This window comes from Catharus ustulatus, chromosome 13 (genome assembly GCF_009819885.2).
Source record: "Catharus ustulatus isolate bCatUst1 chromosome 13, bCatUst1.pri.v2, whole genome shotgun sequence".
NCBI classification, from domain to species: domain Eukaryota; kingdom Metazoa; phylum Chordata; class Aves; order Passeriformes; family Turdidae; genus Catharus; species Catharus ustulatus.
Genome location: NC_046233.1, coordinates 4290901 through 4304407, shown reverse-complemented (window position 1 = coordinate 4304407; position 13507 = coordinate 4290901). Strand labels below are relative to the sequence as shown.

Sequence of the window (13507 nt, the reverse complement as noted above, 5' to 3'; positions counted from 1 at the left end):
TGGAAAGGTTAAAAAGAATTTAAAAAAAAAAAAGAAATAGAAGAAAAAAAGGCTGGGGCAGAGATATTTGCCAGTGCTGTTTCTCTTCCAATTTCTACACGGCCACTTTAATCTGCAGATGAGTACATGGTGGATTTTTTTTCCCCTTTCCTTTTAACTGGAAAGCGAAGCTGAACAAGTAAGCACCTTATAAAAACAAAACAGGACAGGACATTTCAACTGAACTACAGCAAAGTAGTTTCCAGTAATGCAGTTCTGCTTTCAATAAAACAAACAAACTGCTTAAAACTAGCCAAGCCTTTCACCAAACAATAACAAATTTAACTTATGGTGTCAGGACTTTCCCACAATCTAGTTTTGCAGGTGTTGATAAAACTACCCCTGCAACTGCTTTTCCCTAGCAAAGAGGGGAGAAAAACAACACCAGTAAGTTATCCTGTTACTGAGAAACCTTTACAGAAAGTAAATCCAAGTGCTGTATCCTCCCAGCTCACGTTTTTCTACAGCAGCTCTGAAAAGACTAAGAGATACAGCGCAGAAAAGCACAGGAGCTATTGAAACTCCTTAAACTTTTGAATGCAAAAATCCTTTTCCCCTTACCTTTCTTCAGCTGCCGGTGCATGTAATCACAGACACAGAAACCAAGGCATTTTGCACTGAAATAATAATTTCAGGATTCTAAAAACAACTTCATTCTCAAGCAACAACAGTGCTTGAGCACTGTCAGGGTAAAATGGTGCATAAGAAATTGCTCTGACTGCCCTACCTCGCTTTCAATGCCTAAAAATCCATTTTATCCTTCTCCACACAACTGTTGCAACCCTTTTCTTCCTTGCACACAACTAAAACCAACTCAGCTCGCGCAGACGTCAGAGCCCACCGTCCATCAGGGCAATCATCCATCTGTGACCCACTGCCACAATCTACCGTGGGGTCTGCTCACTATCCACACCCCAGCACAAATTTCAGCCTGGGGTTAAGAATGACACTCCTAAAACGTGCACAGGGCTCATCCAGCCCCAGAAGAACGTGAGGCACCCACACCTTCCTCTGAGCACTGAGGGCTCTGCAAAGACAGCGCAGGGATTTCATTTCTTCCCTGTCAATCCCATTGTATTTATGACTTCTCTTTAGTTCAGCTGAGTGACTGGTCAGAGCATGTCTCAGAGCTTTTTTTTTATCTTTTAAAGCAAAAATAACACTGCTTAGAAAAGGGAGGGCACAATGGCACAGCACAGTAAAGTGAATGTTAAACAAGACTCAGAAAAAAAAACAAACCAACTGTAGCAAACAAAAAAAATTTCAAAGCAGCCCTTCCTATCATAAGCTTTCTGATGATTTATGGTTTACCAACTCAGCAAGGTTACGCAACACTGCATGCCTTTAGATGCATTATTTGAGTCAGTTGAGATTTAATTAAGATCACAGCCTCCAAAATCCCTGTCAAATGAAAATTCACAGAAGACAATACACTATATATCCTCATGCAGATAGTCTCCATTCCATGCTCTGGAATAACATAAGTTAATCCTCGTTTCTATGGTGGCAGACAAAAGTTCACTAATTTTGTTTTCTTTTGACACTTGTGTTGTTTTCTGTTTTATGTCATGAGATCATTCCCTTTTGAGAGGGGAGGGGAGCTGATATAGGGGGAGAGGAGGGAGAGCAATATGTCTGAATATGGCAGCAGATGTATTTTGACATTCTCACAGCTCTGCTGTGATGTCATCAAGTTTTCATATAATTAACCCCTGCCAGTAAGAGCATCCTTTCATGACATCTGTCCATTGGGAAGAGGAGGAAGGAGTCAGGGAAAAAAGCACAAAAAGTGCCTCAGTCTTGCTCCCGCACTAAAACCAAAATCAAACAAAATTAAATTAAGGCTACAAAACAGCATTTACATCTTCTTTCTGTGTCAGTGACTGGCTTTCCCCAATTCATTATCTGCCCCAGCTACCTCCTCACCTCCGAGTGCTCTGTGACCACACGCCACGGACGCGCCGCTCATTCCCAGCGCCTTCTCCTCCTGACGGTCCTGGAGCAGGGGAACCCCTCCACTCTATAATCCAGTTCCTCTATTTGCTAAGCACGAGCACGTTAAATAAAACAATATTTCTTACAGAGAAATTGCCAGAACTTTACCTCATTCCACTGTATTCCTATTTGCATTATCTTAATATCTGCTTGCTTATCTCATGGTTTAGAAATGACAGGTGCTAGCGGTCTTTTGTTTGACAGGCCACTACACAAATAACTGTCTTGCCTGAAAGGGCTAATGCACTACTAATGAACAATAAATCAACTTTGATTATAAAGTGTCAGACCAATCAGTTTGCAGTTCAGCTCTATCACAGTCTAGGCCAAGGCAGCTTCTCTGTTCAGGCAGGACTCGGGTTTCATCTCTGCAGCCTTATCAATGAAATTTTTTGGACGTAGCCACAGGAGATCACTGAAAGCCCTCTGACAGCAGATTTTCCGCTGGCTGCGAGGAGAGGACAGAGCCTGCTTTTAGAGACTTCCTAGGCTGCTACTACAATAAATACACAATCAACAAAAGCCATTTCTTCACCAGACAGAAGCACACTCTAATGACATACGCACATGTGCACATATGTTGTAGCCGTGACTTTTAGAAGCAAACAGAAATGCCTTTCAACTTGGTGTAAAAGATGTGCGAGATGCCTGAAAGTTCTGCACATTAAACACGCTTATGAGGGGTTCGAGCTGGTAAATAATAATTCAGCAGGCAGGGTGCTTACAGCTCCGGAGGGAGAGGAGGGTAAAGAGCCTCCTTGCCTACTACAGCTACTGCACATGCACAAGGCATTCCAGGATTGGGCCCGGGAGCATCAAGCATGAGAATCAGCTGTGATCCAAATTAAGAAAAAAAAAGTATTTTAACATTTCGGTTTATTTATGAAATGGCAAACTAGCGTGCGCAAGTCACTTTTTATTAGAAATAAACTTCAGCGATTTATTGTAGTTCACAACTCAACACTCACTGCTAGAATAAATCCAACCGTTTGGTTTTCATAAACAGATCTTGGTCACCCCGAATGATTCACACTTCCTGCCACCAAACTTGTTTTTATTTAAAAATATGAAATGGTAGCGAGCCGAACGCCGGCACACGCACCGAGACCACCGTGTCGCGTTACCGAGGGGCTCTTCCCGGCCACCAGCACAAGGACAAGTCACAGCTCCCACTGTTCTCGGAGACAAGCTGGCTTTGAAGGAGTTAATTCCAGAGAGGAAGAGTGTATATGCACTTTGCTCTAAACTTACCACCCACTTCCTAAGGGTTCCCTCCTCCCCGCCACCACCACCCTCGAAATTTCAGCTCACTCGCACTGCAACGCTGACACCGAGCCCGGCTGCGCCGGGATCCCGTTACATCCATCTCGCCGGGGTTCACAGCACCAGTCAATGTCAAAAACAAAGCTCACTCACTTAATTTCCCCTTGGTAAATTGACTGGCGAATCCATTCAGCGATCCCGGCTCCTGACATTTAAACCTGACACTGTGTTTTATCCGCTCCGTGCACTTTCCCTCCTTCCTCGCTCTTCTTCCCAACTCCAGCGCTGCGGCGCAGCCCGCCCGCCACTGTCACGACAGGCGCCGGGCGACACGCTCCGCTCATCACTTCTAGAAACCCCCGGCGAGTTGCGGAGCTGTCCCTCCCTAACCTCCCTCCTCCTCCTCCCGCGGAGAACCCGGCACCGCGCGGCTCCTCCAGGCCGCCGCGGCTCTTTCCGCCACTTTGCGCGGGCCTCCCTCCCCCGATCCCAACCCCGCGGGGCACCCACCTGGGCGGCGGCGGGCGGCGTGCGGCGCGCCGGGCCATGGAGCGGGCTGGCGGAGCGGCGGGGCGCGCAGCGGTGCGGAGCCTCCGCGGGCGCGGGCGGAGTGCGGGGCGCGCTGCTCGCGGGCTGCCGCCGCCGCGCCGCCACCCGCGCGGCCCCGCCCTGCGCCGCCGCGCACACCCCGCCCCGGAACGGGGCGCCCCGCGGGCCGCCCCCGCCCCCCGCCCGGGCACCGCCGGCTGGACACCCCCCCCGGACCCCGGAGCGGCCGCGGGGCGGGGGAAAGCGGCGGCGCGGCGCGCCCGGGGGGAGCTGCTTGCCCGCCCCGCAACTTTCGAGCCTCCCGCGGAAAAGTGGCTGTCGCTCTGCTGCTGCCTGCCCGACAGCTCTGCCGCACAGCCTCGGGATTTCGGTATCGGGAAATAGAACTGAGAATAATAAAGAAATAACCACAAGGTGCCTCTGACGGGAGTTTGTAGCGAAATCGGGGCAGAGCGCATGGCCTGCGGAGGGGAGCATCTCCCCTTCTTCCCTCGGGGACCAGCGGTACCGGAGTGTCCCAGCACCGGTACCAGTGTGTCCCAGCACCGGTACCAGTGTGTCCCAGCACCGGTACCAGTGTGTCCCAGCGGTACCGGAGTGTCCCAGCACCGGTACCAGTGTGTCCCAACGGTACCGATGTTCCCCAGCGGTACCGGAGTGTCCCAGCACCGGTACCAGTGTGTCCCAGTGGTACCGATGTTCCCCAGGGGTATCAGCGTGTCTCAGCACCGGTACCAGTGTGTCCCAGCACCGGTACCAGTGTGCCCCAGGGGTACTGGTGTGTCCCAGCATCAGTACCAGTGTATCCCAGCAGTACCAGTGTGTCCCAGCACCGGTACCAGTGTGTCACAGCGGTACCGGTGTGTCCCAGCACTGGTACCAGTGTGCCCCAGCACCGGTACCGGTGTGTCCCTGCCAGCCCTGCCCGGGGACATCCCTGTCCACACGGAGCTAAGGCAGCCGAGCTCTGTGCACCCAAAGCCGCTGTGTTTGGGTCTGGGGCTCCTCTCCAACGTGGGGTACACTTCACTCAGAATGTTTCACAAACTCAGCCGGGCGAGCTCCAAGAAATGCTTGTCCTGACTTCAGCACTGAGCTCGGCCGCCTGTCCGTGTGCTCTCTCTAACCCAGGCATTGCCACAGACCTGGTGCCCTCTTTTCCCTTCCTCAAACTGCTCCCATCCACAGCATGCGCTGACTTGGATCCCAGAGAGATCACTGATTCCAACTACTTCATCTCAGGCAGTAGTATTTGTTAAAATCTCTCCCCCCTATTCCAATTATTTTTTTTTTTTACATTTTCACATAGTTTCTGAAGACTAAACTGATGCAGAGAGTAACTCCTCAGTTACTTCACGTGCAAGCACAAGAGCAGACAGAAGCTGCCCTACACCGTTCCCAGCAGAACCTCCCGTTATTCGCAGGAGTCGGGGCTGTCAGACAATAGCCCCATTAGTGATGCTGCTGAAGAACCTCACAAGAAGCAAAGACAAAGGACCCAATTTACTGACAACTTGTGATCGGATGTTAAATGGTATGTGATACGGATTGCTTTCCACCCTAAAGTGTTTTCGCGTCAGATAACAAATTTATTAATGGGATTTTTTTCAGGTCACAAAAATGTGACCCCACCCTCTTATGAATATTTAATAAGGGACTAAGGGCATCTTTTGCAAGACCCTAAATCTGCCAGAAACAGCCTACATGGATCAGAAAGTGCCTGCCTCTTAAAGGGGCACATGCCCCGAGCAGGTCAGCACAGCCAGGGCATGGGAACAGCCAGGATTTATCCGTGTTCTATCTGTGCAAAGCCGAGCACACACGTACACACACACCCCGACACACTGGGAGCTCAGCAATAACAGAAACCATAAAGCATGCAGCGTGCTAGTAATAATTATCACCTGTGCTTAAGAGAAATCCTTCCTGTCCCGGACTTCAAAGTAATCTCGAGGAACTTGGATTGCTTTGGGAAATATATGACAGAATACACAGACTTAAACTTTTCAACACTTCTCTTGTGGACCACCTCCTCCTTCCTGCTGTATTTCTAAGAGAGAATATTGCTGTGGCAGCATTCCCAACAGCCCCGACGGCAAAGGAGCGGCATTAGGAAGGCTCTGGGCATTAACACACCCTGACCAACTCCAGCCAAAAGGAGCAGGGGGCTGCATGCCCAGGCAGCCTCTGCAGACCATCAGAGGATGCTCTACAGACCCCAGCTGGGAAAAATTTTGATCCATCTTGTCTTCCTCAGCAGAAACTTCCCACCCACACAAACCTCAATCCTATTCTCACATTATCAATTCTTATTTTCCAGTATTACCATTTCCAGGCACACACAGCTCAACCCAAGGCCAGTGCCCTCCTTCTGTCCGGGTCACTGACTGGTCACTTGCCTGTGAGCCAAGCTCTGCATTACTCTGTTTATTAAAAAAAAGGGGGGTTCTATGAAGCCTACCACTTTGCTCAAGGCACTTCTCTTCTTTCCAGGGGCAAAGAAAAATTGTAATGTGTCAATGCAAGCCCAAGGCTGTTAGAGCTTCATGTGAAGCAAAAGCACAGTGCTGGCTCTGGCACTGACAATTCTCCCCAGCCTCGGGGCAAGTCACCTAGGAATTTTGGTGGTTTTAGTTCTTTTTTAATGTCCCTAATGTTGAGGATTAGAGCTGCGGTGTTTCTGGCCTGGCTTTGCAGTGGCCTGTACCATTTCAAGACAGTCAATGGCCTCGACGTCTCTGCCTCCTCATCTGCAAAATGGGATAATACAACTCGTTTCAGGATCTTCTGTAGACCAGTATTTGCAAAACACTTTGAAAAATGAAAGGTGCTGTCTAAGCACTGAGTGCTGGCCACAGAACCTGCAAGCCGTATTTTTAAAGCGTTTTATACCCTTTCATATAAAAGCTTCATACCTGCAAGCTCAGCCAACATCTGCTCTGGGCTAAAAACTTCAGCCTTAGTAACAGAGATGGTAGCACTTGTTAAGTAAGGTCACCATGAAATATAATGCATTTCTAAGCCAGCAAAATATTTTAAAAGACCAAGAAGAACCATAAACTCCCACTTTAATTCCATTCAATTACGAAGAGCCATCACAGACAGAGACCATCAGACAGGGATGTTCAAAACAGAACACATAAAGTAATACATTAAAAATAACTGGGAGAGAGCATGGCAGGCTAGATGGCTATTTGGCACTGTGTGCCCATGGGATCTGATCCATATGAGGTGGTGGTTATCTTTCACCTAGGTGAAAGAAAGTAATCACTGGATACTAAGCTCTAAGGTCCAAGTGAAAGGAATAGATCATGAATTATGACAAGTATAGTGGAATAAATGATTTTGCTATGCCATTATTTAACACGTACACTTTATTCACAGACTTTTGCAGGTACCTATCCATGCAGAGACCATGGGCTTGCCTAAGAAAAGCCTCAGCTGCCTGCAGGGCAGGAGAGAAAAAAAGAAGAGACATCCACAAAGTGCAATCTTCTTACCAGAGTCAACCTGCCCCAAATGAGTCAAGTTTATGTCTAGTCCTAATACGAGGCAATTTCTACCTAGAAACAGCAACACATCTCCACTTAGTCCTCGGGATGTTCTGGGCAGGCACAGCCAAGCAGGTCCCACTTTGCTCTCTGGCAGTGGGTAGTGAGCCAAATCCTGTGCCCTGCTTCCCAAACACAACTTTGGGAGTAATTCAGCTGAACTTTGGTGCCAGTGGTGCCGTGGCACAGAGGAGCCCAGCGGGGCCATGCCAAGCCTGGCAAAGGCAAGTGCCAAACCAGGCTGCTCAGCCCTCGGACTGCAGCCATGGGCCACTTAAAAAGCAAACTGCTGTTTGCAGTTCTGAGGGAAAAAGGCTGTCTCGGATACTATTCCCACTCCTGGATCCCCAGGCCCATTTTTGTGGGGTTAAATCATATTTTCCTGTTTTGAGAATGCTTCATTTTCCCTTGTTGCTGTTTGAAAGACCTACAAAAACAAATGGGGAAAACAACTGACTAAACAGGAAACAGTGAAACTTGCAACCCACAAAGTGCTGAGAAAAAGGACAAAGTAAACAGTTTTTTTGGGTCATTTTTAATAATCTCAGCTAATGCCCTCCTGGTAAAATATCTTCAGGCAGAAATGTGATTTTTAGGCTGATGGTGTCTAACAAAACAGAACGCCAAAGCAATTAACATTTCGGTAATCTTTGTGTCTCTGTTACTCTTCTTTTTTTTTGATGTGACTGTCATTTTTCTTACTGGCCCTGCAAATTCTGCATGAACAAGGCTCTTTAAATCTCCTCAGTGTTGCACAATGGTTTAAATTTCACTTCATGGCATGCTTTAAATTACCATTCACATCTTCATTTAATGCATCATTTTATAATGCCAGTGTTACTAGTTAATTTATATATACACAGCAGGATGTGTCAACATTCAGGTGAGTTATGAATATGATTGTACAGGAGTTATGGAAGACATTTCAGCAAAATTATGGTTCCCTCTAAACATAAAAATATTAATAATGAATCAAACATCACAGGTAAACAACAAATTTTATATAATTGCTCCCCCCCCCATGCTTCTACATAAATAAATAAATAAAAATGGCATCATTTTTGCTCTGCATTCATATTTGATTGATCTTAATAAATTGCCATCTCCTTTCCTAATAAACTGTAATCTCTTGTTTCCGCCACAAAGTAAAATTTATTAGCACACTCTTCTACCAGCAGGTCTGCATCACTCACAACACAGTGTGCAAATTGTTCCATGTATGCTTGGGCATTATTCATAATTTATTTTTCTGCCCCAAAGTACACAATATATTGAGAGGTAATCACCACTAACTGTTCTCAGTTACTTTCCTTAATTATGTGAGATGACATTTATGTCACGTACAGTAGAGGAAATGCTGCAGTTTCCACTAAAACTCCTTTTTTTTTTTTTTTTTTTTTTTTTGCCATGGGTTGAAACACAGTGTTCACACAGAGAAAACCTTCTTAGGACAGGAAAGACTGGAGGTGGTATCTGGTAGGAGATGGGAACACCTCCACTTGAAAAGAACAAGCCCTGTCTACCAAAATAACCCACTGGGCATGACAACAGCGATGGCTCCGAGAGGAAAAGTAGGTGTTTTGTCGTGATGTTAAAGTTGCCATGGTAAGAAAAAAAACCACAGAATGAAACATCAACAAAACAAATGTCAATCAAACACATTTTTGCCTGTTAAGTATTAACCAGTGAACTCCTGGCCACCCCAGATCATCTGCCCAGTGTCGCAGTGCAGGCAGACGGGCTGGAGCGTCCCTAGCTGGGTGTTTTGGGCTGGATCACCCCAGTTTGGGGCTGGTGTGGAATGTTGGAAGCAGTGCCCTCTCCTGGTAATCTGTCTCCCATCAGGAGATTCAATGCTTCACCTCACTCACAAAGGATCCTCTTTAAAAACCCAGGTCTGCTTCCACAACAACCCAACCTACACACATGAATGTGTCACCAGTGATATAAATTAAAATAAAACTGATTAACTATGGGTCCCTGTAGGTAATAACACCTATCAGACCATTGTGCTCACAGTCCAGGAGTGCTGAGTTCTGTATTCTGGTACTCCTGTGAGAACACCCTCTATTACCACTGGGCACTGTCATTTTTCACTCACTCTGTTGGGAACACATATCAGAGTATTTTCAATATATTTCAATAAAACACCTTCTTAACGGTAATGGGCCACTGTTCCCACTTCAGTGGTCCCCAAGGTTTCATGATACAGTTTATTTAGCTGGCTCATAGTTCCAAGTTTTCTTCCAATATTCAAAAGCTATTTTAAATTTTTTTAAGAAGGCAGTTTCTTTAAAAAGCAGAATAGTTAAGTTGATCTATGCAACAAAACAACTCAAACTATTTTCTAAAGAGGTGTTTAGTCAACAGCCCTTGTGGTTAGATAGGAGGGCACAGAAAAGCTGTGACAGTGCTGGTGCTACACAGAGATGGAGTTTGGAAGCAGCACTGGGATCTCTGCTCCTGCTAGAAAAAGCACTGTGACTCCAGGAATGAAATGCATATGAACAAAGAGCTTTGTAGAAAGCAGGGCTTGGTGAGGATGTGTCCTCATGACCACCACCCTGTGATGCCACAGTGTGCTTCTCCTCCTCCTCCTCCTTGCTGTCTCTGGGTTGGAGCAGCTCCTCAGTAAGCCTGGCAGAGGGAGGGGAGAAGGAGGTGGTGTTGTTTTGGGAAAACCAGACTGCAGGGCAGGAGAAGCCCCAGGCTCAGCACAGCCATCCCCTGGCCCTTGGCCACGTCAGGCATTGTGATGTTGCACATCTGGTTTCACAGGGGCGAGGCACAGGCAGCAAACAGGACTTTGCTCTCCCACCCCTTGGGGTCATCCCGTGGCTCTGAGCCCTTTGTGCATCACTAAGCAGGGCTCACTGTGTGCTCTGGGCTCTTCCTTTGTACTTCACTCTGCAATGCCACGATCTATCACTTCATTCCAAAGAAACTGCTCAAACTCAACTCAAGGACAGAGTCCTCCCCTCCTGCTTCCCTTCTCCAAATGCAGCTCCTGTATGAGAGCAAGGGTTATGACCCATCAACATTTCCTATCCAAATCCAGCTGCTGCTCATTGCAATCCTTTCCCCTCCCCAACTCTGAGCCACAAGAAAAGAGAGGATGCTGAGAGGCAGCAGGTCTTGAGCTGGAGAGGATGTGGTGTGGTAGCCAGGACCTGCTCCTTTGATGCACTCATCACGGTAAAAGATAAACAAGTAAATAAAAGATTTTTTCTGTGGTCTCTTAAAGACAAAAAACTTGGCTTCCTGTAGCAACAGAAATCCCTCAAATGAGTCTAAAGATTTTGGTTTGGAAAAGCACAAACTCGCTGCAAAGCGTGTAACAGGAGAGGAACACTACAAAAATTGATCTCTGAGAGGAGACAACAATTCTCTGCCCTCAAACACAGCCGCTTTTGGGGTGCAGGGTGACAGCAACTTCACCATACAGAGCCCTGAAGGAATTCAGGACACCTGAGGCACCAAATCCTTCACTCGAATGAAATTGCAGGGTGATTAAGCAGAGAGAATGTAGCTATCCAAACTGTAATTTGGCCAGCACAATAGATCTAACACCCCTATTCTTGGGAGGAAAAAAAAAAAGTACTGTATTTGAAGTTCAAAATCTAATTAACTATTTGAGAAAAATAATTCTGTTTTTAAAAGAAAATTCCTAACAATATAAAGAGAATTAGTGCCAAAGTTTTTGAAGAACTGCATAAAATGGTATGAAAAACGTATGATATTGTAATAATAGGAATGACTGGATTTGCTCAAATGTTCCTTATACCTTATAATACAAGAATAAAATACAGTGTAAATCCTTCTATCTACGTAAGTTCCCTGTACAGAAAAATCTCTCCTTTAATAGGTTTACACCTTTAACATGTATTAGTTTGGAAAAGTCCTAGGGTATAATTACACATCTTGGCTTGGCACATTAATAGCTGTTCCCTTCATTTACTGATTTCTTTTACTGGTCAATTTGCTATTTTACTACATTGCTCTTACAGCTTGGCTTTCCCCTTGTGCTGGGAAGGGCAGAGGGGCCACGGGCTCTGTGTGCTGCCTTGGGGAAGTGGCTTTTGATACCTTGATCCCAGCCATCTGCACGCACGATGCTCGTCTGGGATGTGGCATTTGCATCCACATTTGCCAGCAAGCTGCAGGTCACAGGCAGAAGCAAGCAGAGCTGCCCTCACTTCCAGGAAAATCTGTGCAGAAATAAACTCTACAAGCCCAGGAGAGAAGGAGACAAGCAGGGGGCTTGGTGCCACCTTGCTGGTCTCCCTCCAGTGCCCCACAGAGCACCTGCTGCTGCCCAGGCTCCTCACCATGCATCCCTCCCCAAGACATTTCCTCCCAAATCCCCTCTGCCACTTTGCATCCCTCATCTCCTTCTTTACTCCAGGCCTTTGCTGTTCCAGGTTTTCTGTCTGCTCCCCTGGAGCTTCATCCCCACCTTCTTCCTCCCCATGGCTTGAGAAACCTCACTTGGGACAGGATGCTCTCCTCGCTCCATCACACACCTTGAAAGGACCATTTTCCCTGTGATGGAGAAGGGACACACTAATGATCTATGCTTCCAGTCTCCACAGGTTGCCTGTGCATCTCTCAGCTCCAGACTCACAGCAGAGTTCACATTTGCTAAGCCTCTGTCCAGTTTCTACAGGTTTTTCGACAGTTTAAGGGTTTTCTTGTGTTATAGCAGAGCCATTCAGTTAATGGCTTCTCAGCACTGCCATTATAAACCAGAACTTTTCAGGTGTTTATTACTCAGCTTTAAAAATTGGCTCTATGCTGAAATTTGGCAAACAAAGTGTCAGCCTAGGAGAAAATTTTATTTTTTGCCAATTTTATACTCTAAAAAAAAATGACCCCATTTTGGCCTCCATAAAAACGTAGCTTTTGCAGCCTCAATGACACTGGTGAAGTAACAAGTCAATATTGTAATAGTGCCAGCAGAACTGAGTGATTTAATGCCTAAAATTGCTTTGAAGGTGAAGAGTGCTATTGAGCTGCTAATTATTAACTATTATTACTGATCCTGCCGCACAACAAAGATGCAAACAGAAAATGGAGGGAATATGAGACATCACAAGGAAAACAAGGTGAAATTGGATTGAGGGTCCAGCACTGAACACAGAGGAGCTGGAAAACAAGAGTCAGGAGCCTTGGCAGGGTGGGATCCTCCAGTCAACTCAAGAAGAATGAACTGATATGGAAATATTATTTTTCGTTTTTCAGGACAGTATTTCAAACACAAATAAAATACAAATGACACAGTGTAGCTTTCTCCATGCCAAAGCTAGCAACGATGTGGAATCAAAATCAGCTCTAAACCAAGCTGAACTGAGGTCAGTGGGAACCTCATATTGCTCAGCTGAAGCCAAGAGAAACTTTGCCATTTAATCCAACAAGTAGAAGACAGAGCCCTGAAGGTGCTGAGGATGGGTGACCTTGCCTCAGCTGCCCAGCAGTCAGATATCCACATAAAAATGGGCTGGGAATTTCAAAGATCCCAAAAGACTTATATCCTCTGAATCTTCAGGATTTATTCAACTCCTGTATGCACAGGAATAGCAGCATCTGTATCACACACCCCAAAATCTGACCTAGATTGATCCAGCTTGGCTGTATGGAGGGAAAAGTAAGTGATCTCCACTCTGAACATCTCCAGCCATTCACTCCACTGTGCCACCTTCTGAGGGGACTTTGGTTCCTCAGCAGAAAGGTGACAGAGTGAGTATTTCCTCTTTGAGGGGAGAGTGAGGACCAGGAGTTGAGTGAGGCCAGGGCACGCTGCCATTTGGAATGTGCTGTACCAAAGCAGCCATGAAAAGTCACTGGGGCTGCTTTCAAACTCAGTAAAAAAGAAAAAAAAAAGCAACCAATTTATCTTTCTGGAAACTTTCTGCTTGTCTAAGTGGCAGCTATTTAAATACAATTAACAAGCAAATGATTTTAAAATTACAATACATTTAGTAAGGCAGCATCACAAACAATTTGCATCTCATTAAAGTGTTTGAAGCTGCAGAATCAACCTCCCAAAAGGGTTGCACATCAAGTGGGAAACACAGCCACACTCAACAGCTCCTGCACTGTCCTGTGACACC

At 46.3% G+C, this 13507-nt stretch overlaps 1 protein-coding gene across 11 annotated transcripts in view; it reads right to left on the bottom strand.

Moving 5' to 3' along the window:
• Positions 1-13507, bottom strand: part of FOXP1 (forkhead box P1) — a 379323-nt gene that overhangs the window by 82246 nt on the left and 283570 nt on the right. Inside the window, exon 1 of one of the 11 annotated variants that reach the window (XM_033071486.1) lies at positions 3808-3852. The exons of 9 other annotated variants lie outside the window; for them this stretch is intronic. The gene's annotated coding sequence lies outside the window, so the exon portion shown is untranslated. Of the gene's footprint in view, positions 1-600; positions 685-3807; positions 3853-13507 lie in introns of those variants that run through there. One more of the 11 variants, XM_033071487.1, reaches the window with a different exon arrangement.